Genomic DNA, 22,413 nt, shown 5'->3' with positions numbered 1-22,413 from the left:
CATGGTCTGATTACATCAGTTCATTAACAGCAAAAGCAAACCTGTGTGTTTAAAAGGACACAGCTCTCAGCATTTAAACATTAATACTAGATTTTATGCCCAAAGAGAATCTCTAATTCAAAATTTCCTGGACTTACAAGAGTCATTTTTTTCATCTTGTTCTTATTCAGCCCTTCCTAACTCAAAGCTTGATTCAATGCAAAAAATTATTTGAACATTGAAGCACTGATGGTTTTTATTTATTTTTGTTGTTGTTTCAATAGTTTAATAACTTGCATGGTGTCAGGAACTGTGTAAATCACTAATATCAGCTCAACTCAACAGGAGCCTAGCAATGAACAGCATATCTCAAGTCTAATAAATATGAAGGAAGCATCTGAGTCTTCATCACCATCTGTAAAATGTCTCAGATCTTAAACACATTCCTGTCCTAGGCTTGAGGGTGATCTTTATTTGCTCTACAATGAATGAGGACTCAGTGGTGCATAATGAAAAAATAAAGAGATTTTACATTAGGAAATGACAGCTTTTCTGTCTAGATTTGTGTGTAAAGCATATGTACTTGATGAAATACAACCAGTTTTACTGGGATTCTTTTTTATTCCTTTATATTACTATAAAAAGAAAAGAAGTACTGAATTTCTGTGCACGAAAATCACAAAGCATGGCTAGTTTGCTTTTTATTCTATTGAGAACTTATACCAGTACTGTGTTGTGGATTTAAAATGCTTGATTTTTTTTTTTAAAACACCTGCAAAACTCCCTCTGTGTGTAATTTGATTCACTGATTCTCTTTGACTGTGTTTAGACTGGTAATTTAAGTAGTGTCTGGACACTGAAACACAATTGCTGATGGAGTTAGTTTGTATGTGGCTTGATTTTGTTCTGGGCCACCTTGCTCCATCCCAGAGAATTCCCAAGCAGATCCTGAGGGTTGGTGTGGGACCATTTGTATTACTGACTGACATATCTCACTGACCAAAATGCAGCCATCCTTTTTGAAGACCATGAGAGAATTATGACATAGACAGGCCCATTCTGTGCTAGTTGGTGTCAGTGGCCAAAAAAATGAGGTAGAACAGATCTTTGTGGACATGGGGCTGCTAGAACTGTGAGGCTTCACTGGATGGTCACTGTAGGCTTTGGTCTTCACTGATGCTTTATGTCTAAACAATTCTCTCTCATTCTTTCTCATGTTCTACCTCCATAAATCTGAAAGCCTAAATTTCAGATAATTAGTTGGAAAAGGGCACTCTTCTGAGTATATTCTCCAGACAATAGAAGAAAGAGGGAAATCCTCACTAATTCTCAAAATAACAGCCTATTTTTTTAGCTCCTTTTTTTTCTATGTCATGAGCATCATACTTGAAGTTCTTCAAGACCAAACTTGAGATATTAAAACAGATATTCTGAAACTCTGTATTAGGAAATTAGTCTAGTAGCAGTTTTACAAAAATCTTACTGCAGTATTTTCTTTAGAGCCAAGAGAGCAAAGTCAATCATCTCAGATCCTTGGTCTTCCTCAAAAGAAAATTAGAATCCACTGCTCTCCAGGAGGAAGGAAGGAAGGAAGGAAGGAAGGAAGGAAGGAAGGAAGGAAGGAAGGAAGGAAGGAAGGAAGGAAGGAAGGAAGGAAGGAAGGAAGGAAGGAAGGAAGGAAGGAAGGAAGGAAGGAAGGAAGGAAGGAAGGAAGGAAGGAAGGAAGGAAGGAAGGAAGGAAGGAAGGAAGGAAGGAAGGAAGGAAGGAAGGAAGGAAGGAAGGAAGGAAGGAAGGAAGGAAGGGCTGGCTAATACCAACGTCAGTCAGTGGAGTCAGCTCCCTAGCTAAGATCACTTCCCAGGTATTCAAGGACATTTGAATTATCCCATCTGAGTTCAAAATCTTTGAGACACAGACTATTTTACTACAATGGCACAGAAAAGATTGTCAGTGCTTAACTAAAAAGAAGTAATTCCTCAGATGCAGCACTCAGAGCTGGGGTTACTCCTGGGAGCTGACATCTCCATAAGGTGCAGCTTTCCATTGCATCAAAGGGAATAAAAAGTAGTCTGGATGTAAAGACAGTAATTTTATCTGTGTGACTGGTGCCAGGAAACCACTGCCAAATTAGGTGTATCCACCTCTCTTCTCAGACCCTTTGGATGGTAAAAAATTTAGTTTCATGATAACACAGTCCTACTGATTTACACCAGCTTGGAATGTAGTCAAGTTATAGGCTAAGATAGCCTGTGATTTTTATATACTGTAAAATTATAAAAACAGCAAATTGGTCACAGTTCAAAAGACTGTGCAAAAAAACGAAAAAAAAAGAAGGAAAACAAAACAAACAAATCACACACACAAACATTTAAAAATGTTGAATGGCAAAACCATAAACAATTACTATTGTCTATGTAGTTTGAAAGTCATATGATTACTCAAACAACTTCTTTCCTTTGTTTCTCATGTTCCTTGTATTAAGTTTTTCTTTTTTCTTCTACTTTTAACTTCACCTAGGAAGACTCCCAGACAGATATTATCTAGCAATTCATAACCACGTTGGTATTTTTTTATTCTTTTGTTATCAGGGGAGAGGGTCTACTCAAACACATTAGTTTCTTTTTTGGAATTTTAAAGCACATAAAAGAGTAGGAGATTCTGATAAGGCCCTATTGTAGTTATCATGTGGTATAACTACAGCTAAGGTCATGTCGACCTGCTCTTGTTAGAGTACATCATCTACTTAGCAGAAAAGAAAACAAATTGTGTCACATTTTATTCCATCAATGGCTGTAAAAGGATATTTTGAGAAACTGAATTAATAATACGTTATAATAACAAGAAAGAAGGGATGATAATTAAACACGCTCTGCAATTCAATCCCAGCAGTGAATCTACTCTTTTGGTAACAGTTCTTTTTAATTATAGAAGTGACAATTCTGAATGACTCAAACCTGTGTCATGTTGCACACAGGCAGAGGCAATTAAGGTGAGACCAAAGGAAAAATACAGTTCATTTTTCACCCAGTTTACCCAATCACTACACTTCTCCATAAAGAATGCAGAAAGTAAGCAAGACCCAAATCTGGTCTACAGGGGATGGGTTTGTTTGTTTGTTGGTTTGTTTTCAGATTTTTTTTTTTTTGAAAGGCCAGGGATATTCAGCTGCATGACTTGCCAAATGTGACACAGAACGATTAGCATGGTCCTTCAAATCACTGCATTTTTTCTTGGGGTAAGAAACTACACAAGCAAGGCAGGCAAAATAAGCTTGAATGATAGCAATGGTAACTTATCATAAGCAAATAAAATTCAGGTAATCCAGGTTAATTTGACACAGAAACATTGTGAGAATAAGAAGCATTGTGAGGTGTGCGATCATTGTATCCTAGAGACAAAGAACATTTGCTAAAAGGATTTTTTGTTGCATGTTCCGAACAAATTTTTGCTCAGAAGATCAAGATAATCCCTTTCTTTGTCGCTAGAAGCTACTGAAATAAAACATGATTCTCAGTGCCACTCCATTTTGGTAAATTTGCACTGATGATGTTACATGAAATTACAGTGCCAGCAGGTATGGCTTGAAGGATATCAAGGAGAGAAAAACAAACCAGAAGAGTATCTTTACTAACAGCACTAATGGCACTAGTAGCAGTCTGCAACCATGTGCATGGTCGTGTTTGGATCACCATTCTGCTTCTCAGTGCATGACATATCAAAGCATATAGATTCAAAATACGATTTGGCAGCAAATTCCAAATTCTTAAAATCCATTTGCAAGGACTATGCTTCCTCATTGCTGTTTTCCTGTCTGGCCAAAGGGCATTCCTTTTTGCTGAGGGCTTTGCAGCAAAAGGGTGGAACCAGGCTGGGAAGGGCCAGAGATGCTGAGAAGCTGTGCCAAGTCCATAGTGCATCTTCCCCTCTTGTATTGTTCAGGTAGGCTGACTCTGAACAAAACCTTGCAGTAGAACATGCCTAAATTTGACTGTCACCATTGGGTTTAAAGACTGACACCTCAAAGAGATGAATAGAATACATTAAGCTGACTGTCTCAGATAAGCTGCATCATTATCATATCACATGATTGTGTCCTGTAAAGGGTGGCACATTCCCTGGGAAAGCAGCAGCAATTGCTTCTTTTTTAGTGTGTCCTGTATGCCTTGCTAAGGCACTTTTCACAGAGCTGGGTGATGGCTGTTTCTTGTGTGGATTATAGAAATAAATAGCAGGCTGCAGATGAAAGCCTGCTCTTCCCACAGTGCTCAGGAAAAGTGTCATTTCTAGCTTGAGATAGTGTGACTTGCCTGAATTATATCTTTCAGCACAGTTGTACAAATAATTTTGGTTTGGGGAGGAACAAACAACCACACACACGTTTGGTTTGGTTTGGTTTGGTTTGGTTTGGTTTGGTTTGGTTTGGTTTGGTGTGGTTTTCCTTTCAAAGGAAAGAGAAAATTTAGGATGTAATATTCCTTCACATCCATTTTCAAAGTCTGATGTTGCTGTATTGGTCAGGGACAAGTCCTGAGTTCTAAGAACTTGCAGAATACTTGCTGTTTGGTTTTTACACTGGGAACATTGCGTGAGATTAAATGGCAAGGAAAATTCCACATTTCTTCCAGGTAGATTGGCACTAATGTTAATTAAAAAATGAAGGATTTTAAAGCCCAGAAGATTGATTGTCTGAGGTTTAGTAGAGGAAAGTGCCACTGTAATAAACAGCTATTTGACATAGGCCATGTGGAGTGGATATTTTATTGCCAGGGAGCAGGAGGGCACTCACACCTTTGGAATACAGACATTATGCTTTGCTAGGAAGCTGTGCTGAGCCATATCCTTCCAGAAATTCCTCATGACCTACTACTTGATCCCAAACCACAATTTTGGAACCAGATTGTAGCAATAATCATTCCTTGCCGTACACATATTCCTGATATAAAGAAAATCAATCAAGCTTTTAAGAAAGGTCAGGATTAGTCCATTCCAGCTACGGTTTGGAGGTACAATTCAAGTCCAACAAAGAGGAAGAACCCCTCTATCAACATCAAAGATTTCTTGCTCCATACTCCCTACCCTGTCCTGCCCTTAAGAGGACTCATGCTACTGCATCCTGCCAGACATTTCATTCACTAAGATCAAGTGAAGGTTTTTAAGCTGCTGAAAGTGAGTCTCCTTCTTTGAGGAAAGACAGGATTCACTGCACACATGGAGCCTGGCACCATCACGTTCAGAGAGTGAAGAACTGCTGCAATCACACATTTTTTCTTTAAGACTTTCACAGAAATCCAGCCAGGAAATTTACCACAGGCATATTCTTTAGAGACAGACAGATGCCTATTAATATCCACTGTGTGGAAAGAAGAGTCCCTGGTCTGTGGGATCATCAGGACCTAGTTCTGCCTTCCTGGGAAGATTCAACGGGTGATGATGTTGCTTAATGATCCTTATTGAATCAAAAATCTAAGTTCAACAGTAAGTTTGATGTTTATACACAAAGAAGACATCCTTATCTTCTAATTTTTTGACTTTCAGTGGGACTACAGGCCATGGTTTGTACAGTTGAGAGCCAGGTGGCACAGTCCTATCTCTCCAAGTGAGCCCATACCAGTCAGGGATGTGCCACATTATCTTGAGCAGTTCAGAAATATCATGGCCAGCTACTGGAATTTAAGAAAATGTGATTCCAATGGAAAACTGAGCTTTTTATATTGTGGTGGTTCTGTGGGTTTTTGGTTTTTTTGTTTTTGTTTTTTTGGTTTTTTGTTTTTTTTTTTTTATTCAATGCTTTCCTAAAGCTCAGGAGAATATGATCAAATATACCAAATACCACTTTTGCTACTATGATTTCTTATCTTAAAAACACTGCAAAATAAAGTCAGAAAGCTAAAAGGGCAAAAGGCAGAAAGAATCAAGTTATCTAGATCCTAACAGACAAGACAAATAAATACTATTATTTAAGTTAACAAAAGGATGACTGATTTGGGCTCAAACTTTGGAGCAATGCACAAAGCTGTGAAGGACACCAGGAAAGATACAGATTTCTATTTTTAGATCATGCAATGAGACATCAATAATGGATGTAATATAGTTAGTGCCCATAGTACCTTTGAGCTAATTAGTAAAATGCATCATTACATAGAATATTTAATACAAAAAAGAATTATAAGCAAAGAAAATGTAATATAATCTACAACAAATATTACATTTGCCTGGTTGTTCACTGAAGATAAAAAAAAAAAAAAATCACAAATTATATAACCTTACATCCCAAACTAAAAAATTTAAAGTGCTTTATGAGGAAAGTTAAACAGCCAAGTACAAGAATTTAAACATAGAGTAAAAGTGGCAGAAGAGTAGACTTCAGAAAACAGGAGAATGCAATTCCACAGATGGAGCACAGACAGATCAAGAAGAGATTCTTCATTGCCTAGAGAAGCCTACTAAAAGCCCACCTAAACTGAGCTGCTTTAATAATTTATCCACTGAAGAATTATTTCCTGAGAGGTAGAAACTGTGTGTTTTAAACTGAGTTCTAGCACCTTACAAACAAGACCAGCAAGTACAGGGTGGGAATTTAGAGTCACGACCATTGCTTTCACTATGGGATCAGCATTCATGCAGTAAATTCTCAGCTGGGGTTTTCAAAAAGCTGCTTTCAAGGATTCTACAATTAAAACTAATGCACTAATGGGTTTGTCTACGAAAAGGTGCCCCCTTTCCTCCCTGCCCTGTTTCTCCTGTCCCATCCTTGGAAGTTGTGACAGGGCAGGGCAGGCTCCCTGCTCCAGCAGTGAAACACAGCTGGGTGGGCACTTCCCAAATGTCTGGGGCATGACTGACCTCTCTCAGAGCTTCTCTAGATCTTCCTGCTTACACAGAGCAAGAAGTAAAGCTACTGTGATCCTTGGTGCACTTGAAAAGAAACCATGTGGAGTGTAACTTAAGAGAAAGATGATCAGAGGAAAAATCTTCATTGTATTAACAGTGGCTGAACTCCCTTGGCTAGGTTTCCACACTAAATATCCATATTTATTTATTACTATTTGTTGCTACTCCACTTTGGAGTTCACATCTTCGACTACTTGTGTTGTACTGAAGTTGAATTTCCAAGCTCCAGGTTTGTAAGTGATTTTTGCCAATAGGTACATGGTTAAAAGGTGACGGTGCTCAACCACAGGGGCTTCCACTGGACACACAAATCAATCTCACAGCTAAAAATCTTCAGAAGCTGCATGTAAAATGGATTTCTCTTCCTAAAAATAAATTTTTATATGTGTGTGCAATTTAAGACTGTAGTCCAATGACAGTCCAGTGAAAAATTACAGGAATGCCTTATAATTCAAGTGCTGTGAAAATCCTCTTTTAAAATACAAGAAACCTTGCTTGGAGTGGTAAGGTTTCACATTAAGTGTGGTTTTGGTTACTCTAAGCTCTATTTCTACTCTTAACCAAATGTTCTTCTCCACCATAAGCTGAGAAATGTTTCCTGAGTAAGCTGTCATTGAAACAGATACCTTTTGGCACAAATTTCTATGACTAGGCACTTTCTAATGAAAAAAAGTCAATCAAAAATTCTCAGTAAGTTTCATACAAATAATCATTGAAATTAGACAAGAAGTAAATGGACTTGGCATGTTAAATCAGCATTGTTTCCAAGCACAAAGCATGCAAAACAGAAGCTCCTAGAGTGGTTTTAAAGTGAAAGTGTAATTGAATTGCATATATATAAATCCAAACAGTATTTTTCTTGCTTCTAATCCACTGGAACTGGCAATTTATATGCACAAGCAGTTCTGCCCAAGCAACCAACCTTAAAATGCCTTTGTATTTAAATAGAGTGACATCTGACATTTCTGTGTCCATGTCTTATCAGACCTCTGTTTACCCTCTGGAAAGTGCCAGCATAGGGGCAGAATACGGTAAAGTGAGAATTTGCCTGCTGGGTCAAGGACAGCTGGAATTCTGATTTACTGTGAAAGTTCAGGATGTCCCAATTAAATCAGGACATTTGAGAGATATGAACACTCAAATGTCCCCCAAAAGCTTTGGTCTAATGTGATTAAGCTGGCTGGTTTTGCTAATGATAGACACATTCCAAATTGCAGAAAAATGGTAAGTAGGTATAATGGGGTTTTACTGTTGTGTACTTATAAGAATATGGCCCCAAAAAAGGTTTCTCTTCCCTGCTTCCATTTTCTATTGAATGCCAATTATTTTTAACTTCTGGAATGTATAACATAATCCTCCTTGAGATACATGATGCCCTTAGCTCTTAGGAACACCATGGTCTTTTATTTTTACCCCTACACTCCTTGCTATCTTTCCTTCTTTGAACTTGGTGAATTTTAGCTTGCAATGCCTTTATGAAATGCCTGTGACTTCTTCATGTGAACAATACTGTTTGTGCAGTGAGTACTGGCTGACCACAAGGTGTGAAGGAAATGTACTGCGTTATGCAGTGCAATGCTGCACAAACATGCAGTACAGGTGGAGTTTTGAACAGGTAAAAAAATGTTAAGCCCTAAATATCTAAATAGCATAGGAGTTGCTCTCAGCTGGAATTATTGGTGAACTGTAAGCAAATATGACTTTATTGCTTAACTTCCACAAAGACAAATATTCTCCAAAAACTGAAAGGGCAAATAAAGGAAAATGAGTGTTCTGCACTGCAGAAACAGCCTAAAAAGGAATGAATAATAGAAAGAAAATCCACTTACAAGTTCATAATTTTTAAATTTCTGTAATTGTCTAATGTTAAACACCACACATACACATTTTAAGTCAGTGATAAGTTACCATTTGTCATGAAATGTCTTTCTTTAGCATGACTGCGTCCTTCTCTCCCCACCATGACAGATTGCATTTAATTGAACAGTTGCTGGTTTAGAACTGTCATTAAAAATGCATACATTCAAACAGTCCTAGTACAGCATATTGCCCTTTCAGTTCATTTTTTCCTTTTATGTAGCAGTAAATATCCCTTTGTGTTCTGGTTCTAATTTACTTAGAAATAATGTGCCTCTTACTAAGTGCAAAGAATTTTTTTAAAGGATAAGCTAAGCTGGTGAAGTTGCTTGCTAATATATTTTTTATTGACCTAGTGTCTCTCGGTCCTTATACCATTGAACTCCAGGGTCTTTGTTGACAGGATACGCTTAGAGGAAAAACTTGGATCTAGTTATCACTTTTTTCCAAGATGGTTTTAAAAGGAAGTTCATGCTATAAAATTAATTCTGGCCTTACATGAGAGAGACATCTTGGACTTTAACCAGCCAACACAGATTCTGACTGTAGGTAAACAGAGGAGAGACATCTACCTCACTGGAGTTTTGCCAGAAGGAAGAACTGGGGTGCTTAAGCCATATCCACACACATGTCCTTAAACCATGTCCACACTGTGCCTGGCTGAAGAAAATGGTTTTGTATAAACTCAGTTTATACAGTCTGAATTCCCTTTTAACACAACAACACAGAAAGTCAGAGAGCAAGCTGGTATTACAGATATTTCCAACAACATATATATCCACATTTCCCAACTAACCTGGGATGGAACCAGCAGGAATAATGATTATTAAACATTATTGCCTACTCTGCAGCACCCACTACTTAAACAGTTTTAATCTCTTTTTTCCTTCCTCTTTTATTTATTGGAGGGATGGATCTAGGTACACAAGAAGCTAAAATTAGAATAGCTAATTCTATAAAATCTAATAACTGTGAAATATCATGATGCTGGAAGCAATGGGCCAGACCTGTGGCTGCTGTGACCTGAAAAGCTTCATTAGCATAGATGGAGAAATCTCAATATACTGAGGATCTGGCCCATTTTTTGCTGATGATAAAATTTCACAATGCTTGTAACTTTAATATTACGAGTGTGAGGTTGCCCTGAAATTTTGTTAGACTATGAAAGAAAGGGATAATCACCAGTGACAAATCTAATGTTTGAAGAACTCTGATATTGCTCATTCTTCAAATGTTTAAATGAGGTTTTACTCTTTTTTTAAGATTTTTTCCAGTAATACAGTTATGTATAGAGAAAATAAAATTAATACTTCATTAATATTCATCATATGGCACTGGAGACAAACTTGAGAAAATATACATTATTTACCATCAGCAAGCTAACATTCTTTGAAATTAAAACTATAAAATAAAAAAAAAGCAACACTAAGCTATTCACTAAGAATTCATCCAAGACATAATCTAGCAAAGTAGTTGGATGAGACATAGTAGTACATTAATTAGGGAAAACCCATCACAATTAGGGTGAAAATTAGGAACAAAAACGGAGGAGCTAGAGAGTCAAGAAAAATTTCTTTAGACTAGAATTTCTCAAAACTCTTGAGTTACCAACAGTGGTAACAGAGCACTTAGAATCAGAAAGATCCATGACCACTGATAAAATTTGCATGAGAGAGATGCATTTTTGTAAATATAGTTAATTTTATTGTCATGGACAAATTCTAGGATAATTTTTCAGACAAATACGGAATAGTTCCAGCCAATTCTTTGTCAAGCCAAACTTTTATGTTCCTGCAGAGAGCTATGGTAGAAAGATAACACATATAGGCAGAGACCACCATCTCAGTGTCAAAACTGTTAAAATCTTTGCCAAATGGATCATATCGTGTGTGTACCCATGAATTATTAAATAGAAGCTGCAAGTGCATGTTTCTCAGATGGCAAGTAGATATGTAATGTGTGTCTTTATTTAGATTTTACATGGGTTCATAATGAGACACACACATCTGTCTTAAACTGACACAAAAACTTTTCATATCAATGAGAATTAGAACCCTGTTCATAATCTGTTGTGCTCACAGTCTAAGCAAGTGTAAGATCATCAGTGCTGCCATGACACTAATGACAAAAAAAAAAAAAAAAAAAAAAAAGGCCAACACCTTGAAACACAATTGGAGTATACCAACAAAACCATTGAGGTCCCAATGACTAGTTAAGCAGTTGTAATGACATGCTAGCATAGGCTTTCTAAGTATAGTTTTTGGTCAAGGACAGATTATTGTAAAAATGGTAATAAAAGACAATTTTAGATTCCTTTGCAACGAGCCTTCACCAAAGCAATATTAGTAATACGTGCTATATAAGCATATTTTGTACAAAGCCAATTAACCTCTTTATTTGGAAACAAGAACTTCGTTATTGTTGAATACAGCAGCTAATCCTTTGCAGCAGATAACTTTCAGCAAGTATGAGTGGAATGAGTTATGCTTGCTATGCCCCATGCTCTTCCACAATTGAAAGATTAAATATTTAATTTGCTAAATACTGGTATATATGAAGGTCAGGAAACTTTTGGTATAGGAAAAGTTGAGGCGTCATCTGAGGACATGATAAATGTTTGCACTAGGTCCATCTTTACATTTATTTCTTTTCTTAACCAGGTCAGCCCTACAGGTAAAAACACATCCTTTGTTGGTCAGCAAATTTCAGCTTTTGTTCAGTCAGTAAAAGTTTATAATCAGCTTCAAATTAGCATCAGGATTGTATGGCTAACAAAAACACTGCTAAGGCCACCTGTATTTGGTTTTTGTCTCAATATGTAGCAAAGTTGCATTGATAGACAAGGTGGCAGAACCATTGTTTCAACCAGTAAAGATTAATATATTTCTCTGAGATGTTTTATACAGCATTACAAATATCACAGGGACAAATGCCTAATCACAGTTCTGTCTTTATAATTAGCACCACAAAGATTGATGCAATGGTAATTCCTGATTCATGGCAAGACTGATAAAGCGAATTAAGAATAAATAGTACAGTGAATGAGGGACAAAGAGTATGGCAATGTGGCCAGAAGAACCTTTCAAAATTAAATTCCTGATATAAGAAGAGCATAAAACAGGGTATGAGGAGGCAAAATAGGGAAGCAGATCCTCTGTTCTAGAGATTAGGCTTAAGTTAAGATCTGTTCTTTGGTAAAACCTCATTTGCAACATTTTCATCCAAAAGCAGCACCAATTTTTAGTCTCTACACAAGAACACAGAGACACTGAGGAATGCTTAACCTTTTGTTCTGCCCTAACCAGACAGCTCTACTAGACTGTGGCCTCAACAAGGAACAGGACATTAGAAGAATCTATTATCTTTCTCTGCTCAAAGAACAGAAAGCTTCTTATTGCAGGTAATACATTTAATTTTGAAAACAGATCTATTTTCCTTACATGTAATTGAGTTCTGTTACAGAACACAAAACAAGGAGGGCTCATTGTCATCTGCAATGGAAAGAGGTCGACATTGAAGGACACAGACTCGAGTTCCCTTTTATTTTCAAGTGCATAAATTTCCTTATGAAAGGTTTCCAGAACACAAGAACCTCTCCTGTCTGCATCCATACAGGCTAAATACTGTTTTCACTGGATTAAGGTACAAGCTGAACCTAACACATAATTTTTCCCTCTTCAATCAGAAGTTTCAGTGAGCACCAACTGTGACCAGGTCTCCCATCTCTTACCTCCTCCTTGACTGGATTTTTTCGCTCTTACTTTGCTGTTGAATGTGGTTCTGGTTTTTTCCACCTTGTGTACAGAGGCAGCAGGACTTGCCCTATCCTGTGTGACCTCCTTTCAGATCCTGAGATAAAAAAGAGAGGCTGCTGGCATGGTGCAGGTGGGTTCTGCTGCAAGAATGGCTGTCAAAGAGGAATGGCTGATTCAGCACTATTTGAAAATCATTTTGGCATGTCTTAGTAGGATGTTACTGTTGGGCTAAAAGAAGGATGGTGATGTTAGAGCATAAATATTTTTTTTCACAAGACAGGAACCATCCAATTAAAATATAAACTCATGTCAGGGACTATTAATATGTACAGACCAACAATACTGAAGAGCTGGTTTATAAAATGACAACATTAAATCAATAATAAGAACAATAAGAGTAAGAATAAGAATAAGAATAAGAATAAGAATAAGAATAAGAATAAGAATAATAGAACAGGTGTTGAAAGTGTTGGGGATTTTTTAATGGTTGGAAAGAAATAAATTCTATGTATATATATCAAGCACACAAGTGCTATGATATTAAGCTTCAAAACAATATTATATTTAATCACCTTAGACTACAAAAGGAGAAAAATGTTTTTTTTTAGAACCTGGGTTTCAGATGATGGCAGAAAATTATGTCTCTGCTTTAAAGACATAAGCAGATTGTCTAATTTCTCCATCTACATATTACTTTGTTTTTATCATTTCTGTATCTCAGCAACCATACATCCTCCAATGGACACAGGACTTCAGCTCCCCATATTCTGAAAACTGTGTCCATTTATACTCACACCATATCACTGCCACCTGCTGAACATGGCATTCTGCTATAGCTTTCTTAGAAACACAAGGTGAATATAGCTCCTGATGAAACCTTTCCTCTTCCTCTCACTCTCAAAAAAGTGACAGCTGGGTGGGTGACTTCACTTGGCTGCTTTAGGTATCAGTGAGATGCTGCTCAGGCTATCTATATCAAGACCCCTGGGTCCCTATATCCATGAGGATAACTGGAGTTTTCCAAGCCTTTAAGTAGGACAGTAGATAGAAAGAATATTTGTCATGCGTTAAAAGCGTAGACCTGAAAATCACCAGTGACTTTCTTTGCTTGCAAAAAAATTGCATGTTTATCTTGTGTTATCTCCGTTTTTCAGTGGGAAAGCACAGAGATTTCTGTAAAACTATCACACACAAAAAGCATACACTGTTGTATATTTTATCTCCTTGTAACTGTACATCTTAAGAAACTCTTACTGTGACTGGAAATTATTTAAATAACAAAAAAATCTAAACCTTCCAAAACAGAGAGAGATAATTGACACCACCTCATACTACTCATAAAAGGAGAGGAAGTATAATCAGTCATTTTCTTACCCTCTGCTGTAAGAATGCTCACTGTTAAAATTAACTCTTAAAATAAACTTACAATAATGTTTACAGCTGCTTTACTAAAAATACGAGAAATAATGGGAACATGCAATCCTGTCTGCAGTTCCTGTCAAAAGCACAATGCAAGACAGTTCTGCAGCAGATAACATTGATTAATGTTCCTGTATAGCAATGGCACCATACATTTATGGACAGACTGGTGATCCTTTGCCAAAGCTCACTAAAAGCAGCTGCAAGGCAGGACTGACTTTTAACCTCCCCCATTTAATGCAGGAACTTCTTGGCATAAAAACTGTGCTAGCAGCATACAACCTGCAGGGTTACCATTACAAAAACAGATTTGGCCAGCAGGACATCTCTATTTCCTGAATAAACTCCTGACAGATTACATGAAAGCTAAGTTATGCAGGCATATCTGGAAAGTGGAGGAAGAAGCATTAATTCTGAGGATACTCTGAAAAAGACCCACACATTTTTGATGTGACAATTCCCATTCTCATTGGTTAACATGTAATATTATTTGATATGAGAAGTAAACACCTGCAGAGTGTTCTCCATCAGCGAAAACTGTGCATATGAATCCTTATTTCTGCAAAGTGATCTCTGAACAATGGAGTGGAGCTTTTGCTTTTCTCAACAATATATTGTGAAGGTGCAGGAGAATTGTTCATGCTTTCTGTAGAGTCATGTATGGTTAAAGACAGAGTGCCAAAAATAGCTTGTATGCAAGTCAAAAATGGATATTGTAGGAGAACAATGGTATTTTCTTTCTCTTTGGGGACAGGAAAACAGGGAATTCCTTAATAAGGGATGCTGATTAAGGAAAGAAGCTTTTTACTACTCAGAAGGCTATATTCATGTCAGATTTCATTTTCTGAATTCAGCAATATATTATTAGTGTCATTTTCTGGAACAAATGATGCTGTAAATAATTCCAGCAAGTGCACTTAATATAGATTTGTTTGCTAAGTGGCAGTGTCTCCCGCCAGGGTTAAAGGTAGAATAAGATGTTGTTTATCCCATGGGGAAAAGAAATGTCGGGATTTCTTGCTTGCTCTCTTGTTTCTGTCTGTGAGCCATTGTGATCCCAGGTCAGAAGGTCTGTCACATGCTAAAGGAGGGAATTCTTGCACAGAGCCCTTTGTTTCTGCAGGGCAGTATCAGTGGCCCATTGTGCCATTCATTGATGCCCCATCTCTTTGCTTCTTCCTCTGTTTCTTTTAAACAAACCCCTGCCTAGTTTTGGAAAAAAGTTCTGTGCTCAGCTATTTAATTCTGGATTACAACTTCCCTTATAACCAAAAGTGAGGGTGGTAAAACAGCTGGAGCTGACATGTTAGAGCTAGAAAAAATGAGGTACTTCTGAGAAAAGAGCTGTATAAGATATATTATTTTTCATTCAAATGACAGGTCCCAGAATCCTTTAGGCCCCAGTCCCACATCCACTCATACCTTTGATATTTCAGTCCATGAAAGCCAACAGAAGCATCCCCAGGCAGCCACCTGTGAGCACAGGTACAGAGCCTTATTCCATCAATCTGGTGGAAGACAAAAAGAGATGGAAACAGTTTTGCTGCCTCAGCTATTGGTTGTAAAAAAAAAAAAAAAAAAATTCAAACAGCTGCTAACTGGCTTAACTGTGTGAATTACTCTCCTAAAAGATCCAGATGACCTTTATTGGTGCAGAATCCTATCAGAACACACACTTTCTTAAAAAAAACAACATCAACAAAACTCAAACTGAAAACTGCTAGCAGTTCTGTCGATGAAGGAATGATCATAAATGGTTCATCTTTATACTGTTTGCAGGCAAATGAAATGAATATTGGTTGCAGAAAAGTTAGCCCTTGCAATTGCTTGTTGAAATCATGACCTGCTTCTTCCAACACACACTATTGCAGGTTTCAAATCAAAGTGTCCAAGCTCCTTTCATTTTTGGCCAAGAAGAAAGCAGACTTGCAGTAGTGAAATGAGAATGCTAACATGGGTAAAATTTCCTAAAGCTGTTCAAACTCGCAGTCATGCTAGCATACTTTCAGATCCAAAATGTTTATTCTCTTAAGAATTAAAAAGAAATTGTTGAAAACAATGAATCTGCTTCTGAAAACTTACTCTTCTTCAGAAAATTGGTCTGAAAAATCACATCTGCAAGTTGAAATAAGCCATCACCTTTCAGACAGTGACTCTGGTAGAATCCTCCCTGTCAACAGGCCCATTTTAATCAAATACCCTCTTATCAGGTACCCCCCACACAGAAACTGTAAATGCATTTTTTACATGGAATATTTGTATGAACATTTGAGTAACATTAACTTGAAAAGTCATCTTGATTACATGTAAATTATCATGAGACACACAAAATTGCACCTGGATCTCTACCTCTGATTTGTCTACCCATCTGTTTTAGTTTCAGATGATTCTTCTTGAGAGCACTAGAACACCTCCTGAAGCATCCAAGATTAATCAGTCCTGCAAAGGACTTATGTAAATTAAATGCTTTACTGTGAGGATGTGAATTGTGTTGATGACTTCACTGAGTCTACTCACTAGCTTGAAACTTAGTCTGAATAAACACACTGCAGAGGTTTCATTTATCTTCCCAGCTTTCCCATAGACCTGATGGATTCATTATCTTCCTTTCCTTCTAATATTTTATTTAAATTTTCTCTTTTCTACCACTTGATTTTTCTCCTTAGTGTGTTTCCCTTCTTAGGAGACATTTCTATACTCTATAACAAATTCTAGCACAAGACTTTGACCATCTTAGATAGATTTTTAGTGCACAGTGGGGATCTCAGCTATAACCAGTGCTTATCAATACTATTTTCACATAAATATGTTCAACAATAACATCCATAACAATTTTGACAGACTGTCAACTCTGTTAAAGATTCTGATATATCCATGTCAAGAAGGTGGTTTTCTTAAAGTCAGCTTAAGGAAGTGTATTTTCATTTTCACTCTAATGAGGAATTCAGTAGTATACAGAAATGAGGTTTGAAAAAAACGTGAAGAAGGTGCTTATCAGAAATTGAATAGGTGTGGATTGAAAGAATTGGATTGCTTTTCCACTTTTCAGCTGAAAGGACATTGCACTTACATGCAGCTTTATCAGGAAGCATCTTTTTCCCAGTGCCATGTCATTCCTCAAGGAAGAGCTGCAAGTATGCATCTATGACTAGAATGGCTATTGACACAGAATTAAGGGCACTGCCATGATTTGGAATCATTCCTATTCTTCCATTATCAATAGGATTTAACTTGTGGGATTTTAACCCCCCTCCCCCCAAAGTGATGGCACTGCTGTTCAAAATAGACCTTCTCTACAAACTACAACTGGAAACTACAAGTGGCACTGTTTGGCTGGCACATAAATCTCAACCAATTGTTTTCAGTTTTATTCATACTGAAATTTTGCCTTAAAAAAATTAAAAATGCTCATTTTCAAAAGGAAAGGAGCTGTGAATAATCCACATTTTATATAAGCATTGCTAGTAAGCAGAGCAGAATAAAGATGCCTTCATTTCGCTAACAATTATGAAAAGATCATATCAGACAATGACCTTTAGAAATGCTTCAGTGACCACTGTGTCAAGCTGTAAGTCCTAAGTGGGAATTCTTCAGATAAGCTTTGACTTCGCTTTCACTTATATGCCTAATTTTGCCTCATTCACGTTAACATGATTTTTACTGATGACTTTAACAAGGAAAGAACAGAGCCCTGATGTGGAATAGGTTAAATGAAATTAATGGACAGCTGTATGTACAGTGGAGAGCTGGATTTAGCTGTGCATTTTCACTTCCTGGTTTCTTGATTTTCCAAGGACATCCTTTAGCATTTGATGTTGGTGCCAATTAGAGAGAAGGTGGAGGTAGAATTTATGGCACTGCCATTGACAAAACTCTTGCTGAAGCAAACGGGAAATACGTGCATGAATTTGGCTGGGTATCAGTAGGGTAGAAAAGAGCCAACTGACTGATTCTTTTCAGTTTGTAGATGGACTAATGATCTAAAAAAAAAAATCACAAAAAAAATTAAAAGAAAACAGTGGGAGAGAAATGCCTCTTTGCTCTTTGTTAGGGCTTAAAAATAAAGTTTGTATGTGAATTTCTTCTAACAACAGCCCGCATAAGATTCAACAATACAAATCCGTAGCATTCTCCTGCCATTCAAGGTCATGTTAACCTTCTTGAAGAAGAAGCCAAGAACTCCTTAAGTTAATCATCCTCTACATTGAAGCTGGTGCTTATTTGATTCTGAGGTTTTGCTCAAGACGGAACAAGCATGTGAAAAATTGGTGAAATGCGAGATTTCATTTACACAAGGTCAAAGTGACCCAGATTTCGAGTGAGGTCCAAAGTATTATTGGTCCTTCACACAAGAAAAGTTCTGTGCACAGCTCATTTAATATTTAAGAGGTTTGCATAAGAGTATGTAAAAGAGCATTTTCTTCTTGCTCTGCCAAGAAAGGTCAAATAACTGTTAATACTAGATAAACCTCGTGTGAGTTCTAGTCCCCAGAGACTTGGATTATGCCTACTATTCTCAATACACAACAGTTTGTTCAAGGAGGAAATCTATAGGAAGGGGCTAAATCTGCCACAGATCCAAGCTGTGCAGCTCTGTGGGCTCTGGTTGTGGATTTGGGCCCACAATTTGCTAAGATAAGTAAGTGTAATGAGAACAGACAATTGATATCTACTATGAGACTACAGTAAAAAGCTTTTGAGCATTCAACTTTGGCTGTGATGTAGCTCAAAAATACAGGAAATTTTATTAAAAAGGAGTCACATTTTGAGTTGAATGACTTTGTGACAATGTAAATCTATGTTGTTGTGGTGTTAATGTCTCACTGACTCAGACATAAACAACCAGCGTTTGCATTGGTGAAAAAGTTACTGACTTGAAAATTAATGATTAATTTTATATTAAGTTTGAGAGAATGAGAACAGTGAAGTCAATAGCTCTAGCAAACAGCATGATTTCCATATCACATTTAATTACACACGAGTTCTTTAATATTATTTTTTTAAAAAGCACATTAAACCTCTCTTATAAATATTTTAGCAGTTACATAATGGGCTGAGTTGTTATTTGCTGTAAGATTTTTCTTCCTTCATACTTTCCTTCTGTCCTGTGTGTCACCAAGTCAATAGGCAGCTCAGGGACACGGACATTGAAGACACACAGCCAGTGTGAGACGAGCAGCATAACTGGTAACTGTGACAGGCAGAATCAGATTTGAGGTGATCTTTCTGGAGAGTGTTACACTACATTGGAGCAGTTACTCACTTTTAGTGAGCAACTTTTAAGTGTTTGTCAGCTACTGCAATTGAAAGGGGAACACAAAGTTGTGATAAATGGCGACGTTTTTCCTGTAAGTATTTCCATAAGTTAGAGAGGCAGAGTTGAGAAATCTTCAATGTAGAGGACTTCTAGTACATACTGGTTATCTGCTGACTTTCCTTGTGCTTAAGGTCAGAAAGTTTGCAATTCCAGAGGAAGGGCTGCATCATGCCTTGAAGACAGATTCCTCACTGGGGAGGCAGGGTCCCTGCCCCATTTCTGGCACACAAGAGCCCAACTCTCTGCAGCTATTAACACAAGGGCAGAAGAGACTCTGCTGCAGCCCATTTCCAATCTAACACCAGTTTGGCAAGGCCAGAAGCAGCCCTAGTACTCTGGGAGAGTACAGGCTCAGCAGTGGTACCTATCTCTTCATCTGCTCAGTCACTTCATGAGCTTTCACTCACAGTAGCCTGTGGACAGGCCAGGAATTCTGCATCATTTGTCTGTAAATCCAGGGCCTGTCTTGCATTATTTATAAAACACAGACTACTCTCTGCTTCTTAAATACAACCCGTCCTAGTCTGAACACCCCTTTAAATTGAACATTGTCTTACGCACTTTGATTGTGTGTGGAAATATACTGCTTCAAGGTAAAAGGAGAGGAGTTGAATTATTATCCTGAAGGCTGTTTGTACACTTCCATGATCCACCCACTCATCTTGCCTTGAGGGCAATGTGAATTGCATGGGCTGGTCAAGAACAGAGCAAAGCAGTCAAGTGCTGACTGACAAGGCTGCCCCTCCTAAGTGCTGGCTCTGAGCTCTGATCTCTGAGCACTATTGATACTCAGCAGTGAAGCAGAACTGCTGACGTTCCTGCTGGGCTCCACACAGAAACCTGAACATCACCACTGCATTCACAAATTGGAGCCAGAGTTCAAGGAAGGAAATTTAAAGCAGGAATTTTCATCTTAAATGAAAGATGTTTTTGCTCTGGCTCCTATTCAGTACCATACTCAAACTTTAGCCTAACTTTGAACATTGCACCTAACTTTAAACATTAAAACCCTATTGTGTACTGGAAGGCTAGAAGTCAGCTGTGTGATTGAACTTATCTTGCTGAACTTAGGCCTATATCAAGAGAGAAACCTCTAAAGCACTTCTCTTTATTAAAATATATTTCTACCAAGAGCTGATATGTTCCAGCAGCAGATCACATTTCTTAAAAGTTACCTCATGGTCTCAACCTTCCTAATGACACTGCAAACCAGATTTAAAGTGTGTGCATATAGAAAACTCCATTGCAAAGAGAACTATTACAGCTGGCCTGGCCATTCTTACTTTATTACAGGAGAAAACCAAATATGTATGCATGTGTACCTACATACCTGTATGCATTTAATTTTTAAAAAACAAAGAGCAAATTCCTGGCCCTTGGAAAATAATTACCTTCCAATGTATTTCAGAAAGGCAGGATTTCTCATATTTCCCATCAGTTGTTTGATCTCTTACCTGATTTTTCTCTGAATGTGGTTTAAACTTTACCCAGTTCTTTTTCTTCCCTCTACTTCTTGTTTTATAGATGTGAAAACATAATTAATTAACTGTGATTATAAAAACTACATTTACACAGGCATGGGTTTTACCTTCATCAACTGGAAATGTGTCTTTATAAGCTTTATAACTATAGTGGAGTATTAGTTATGTTATTTTTCATGAATCCTCTGAGGAACACTTGAAACTTAAAGTAATAATAAAATAATCTACAAAAGTAAATTTTAAATACTTAGGTGGGCATAAGAAAAAAGAAAAAACAAACAAGCAAACAAACCAAAAATAAAGAGAAGGGAAAATATGCAAAAAGTGAGTGTTAAAAATGTTGTTGCTCTTAGAACTTGCTTGTGAGAATAAAAACATTGAATGGAGCAAGCCACAGATGGGCATGTGATGGGCACATCTCTGTAAGGATTCTCACCATTGCCATATGCAAAGGGGGAAAATCAGAGATGGAAGAACCACAGATTCCATTTAATTCCATTTAATGCAATGCTTTAAAAGAAATTGAGTGGAATGAATTCTTAGCCACCTACTTCGCATGTTATAGAGACCTTTGTGTAAATTTTCCAGCTTTTCCACTGAATATTTCTTCCAGCAACAGGAGATGTGTGTGGAGTAGGAGTGGATGGCTGAGTCAAGTTCATTGGAAACGGGTAAATGGATAATAAAGAAACAAAAATATTATACCTGGGTAGGTACAATGGAAGAGGAAATCAGCACTGGAAGGATTTTCCTGTAAAGGGGATACTGTCAAAGGGTTAACCATCTTTGGAAAGTTATCTTTTATCTCTAGTACTGGTTTAAAAAGGCAAAGTACCATCCAAACTTGTGTGGGATACCTATGTATGTCGTCTGTGTGGCATGTAGGTGGATATATGGAAATAATGCTGGAAAACCCTAGACCTGCAAATCCTTAGACCTTTTCAAAGCTCTAGTTTAGATGTGAGCAGGGAGATGGTCCTTTGATCCCTCAACTTTCTGAAATCACATTCTGACTTCAGGGTGGACAAATCACCACCATCAGCTGCTAAATTAATTGAACCAAAAATTGAGGGCGAGGGACCCACACCCATTCCACATACACGAAAATTTGAGAAGCAGGGGGGAGGATGGAGGAGGCTTCCTGATCTGCCAACTAGACCACTCTGTGAGCACTTTCAAACAACACACCTTCAAATCCTTGTCTAGACATGGCCTTATGCAAGTGAGAGATAAGAATCAGGCCCTGAATGGGTGTTTTGTTATATAACCACCCATGAGGCACAGGGAGTTAAACATTTGCAGTAGTTTGTAGCATTCCTGAAGCATTACGTTTGCAGCAAAGTGGATTATCTTGTCTCATTTTTCTCTGATGAACAATCAACTTCGATCTTGACACATGAATTTATTATGCTTGGGTTAGACAAACTGAGCCTTAATAAGCTGCAGTTAAAAACCTCACTTTGTGTTTGTGGAGAGAAAACTCAGCTCTTAGGTTGCCTGACAGCGGTATGAAAATGAAATCAGGCTTCTCTGCCCTCACCCAGCTCAGGTTGGATGTCTATATACCAAAGATGTGATTTTTTTTTTTTGTAGGTTTTGCTAGATATTTGATTGCCTTGTTGGAACAGTTCCACGGTAGCTGACTGAGCTGACCTCCAGATGTATCTCCTCCAGGGCATTATGTTCTGTTTCGCATTATCAGCTGCATGCTCC

This window comes from Catharus ustulatus, chromosome 2 (assembly GCF_009819885.2).
Source record: "Catharus ustulatus isolate bCatUst1 chromosome 2, bCatUst1.pri.v2, whole genome shotgun sequence".
Lineage (NCBI taxonomy): Eukaryota > Metazoa > Chordata > Aves > Passeriformes > Turdidae > Catharus > Catharus ustulatus.
The sequence above is the reverse complement of the archived record's forward strand: the minus strand, read 5'-3'. Positions refer to the sequence as shown.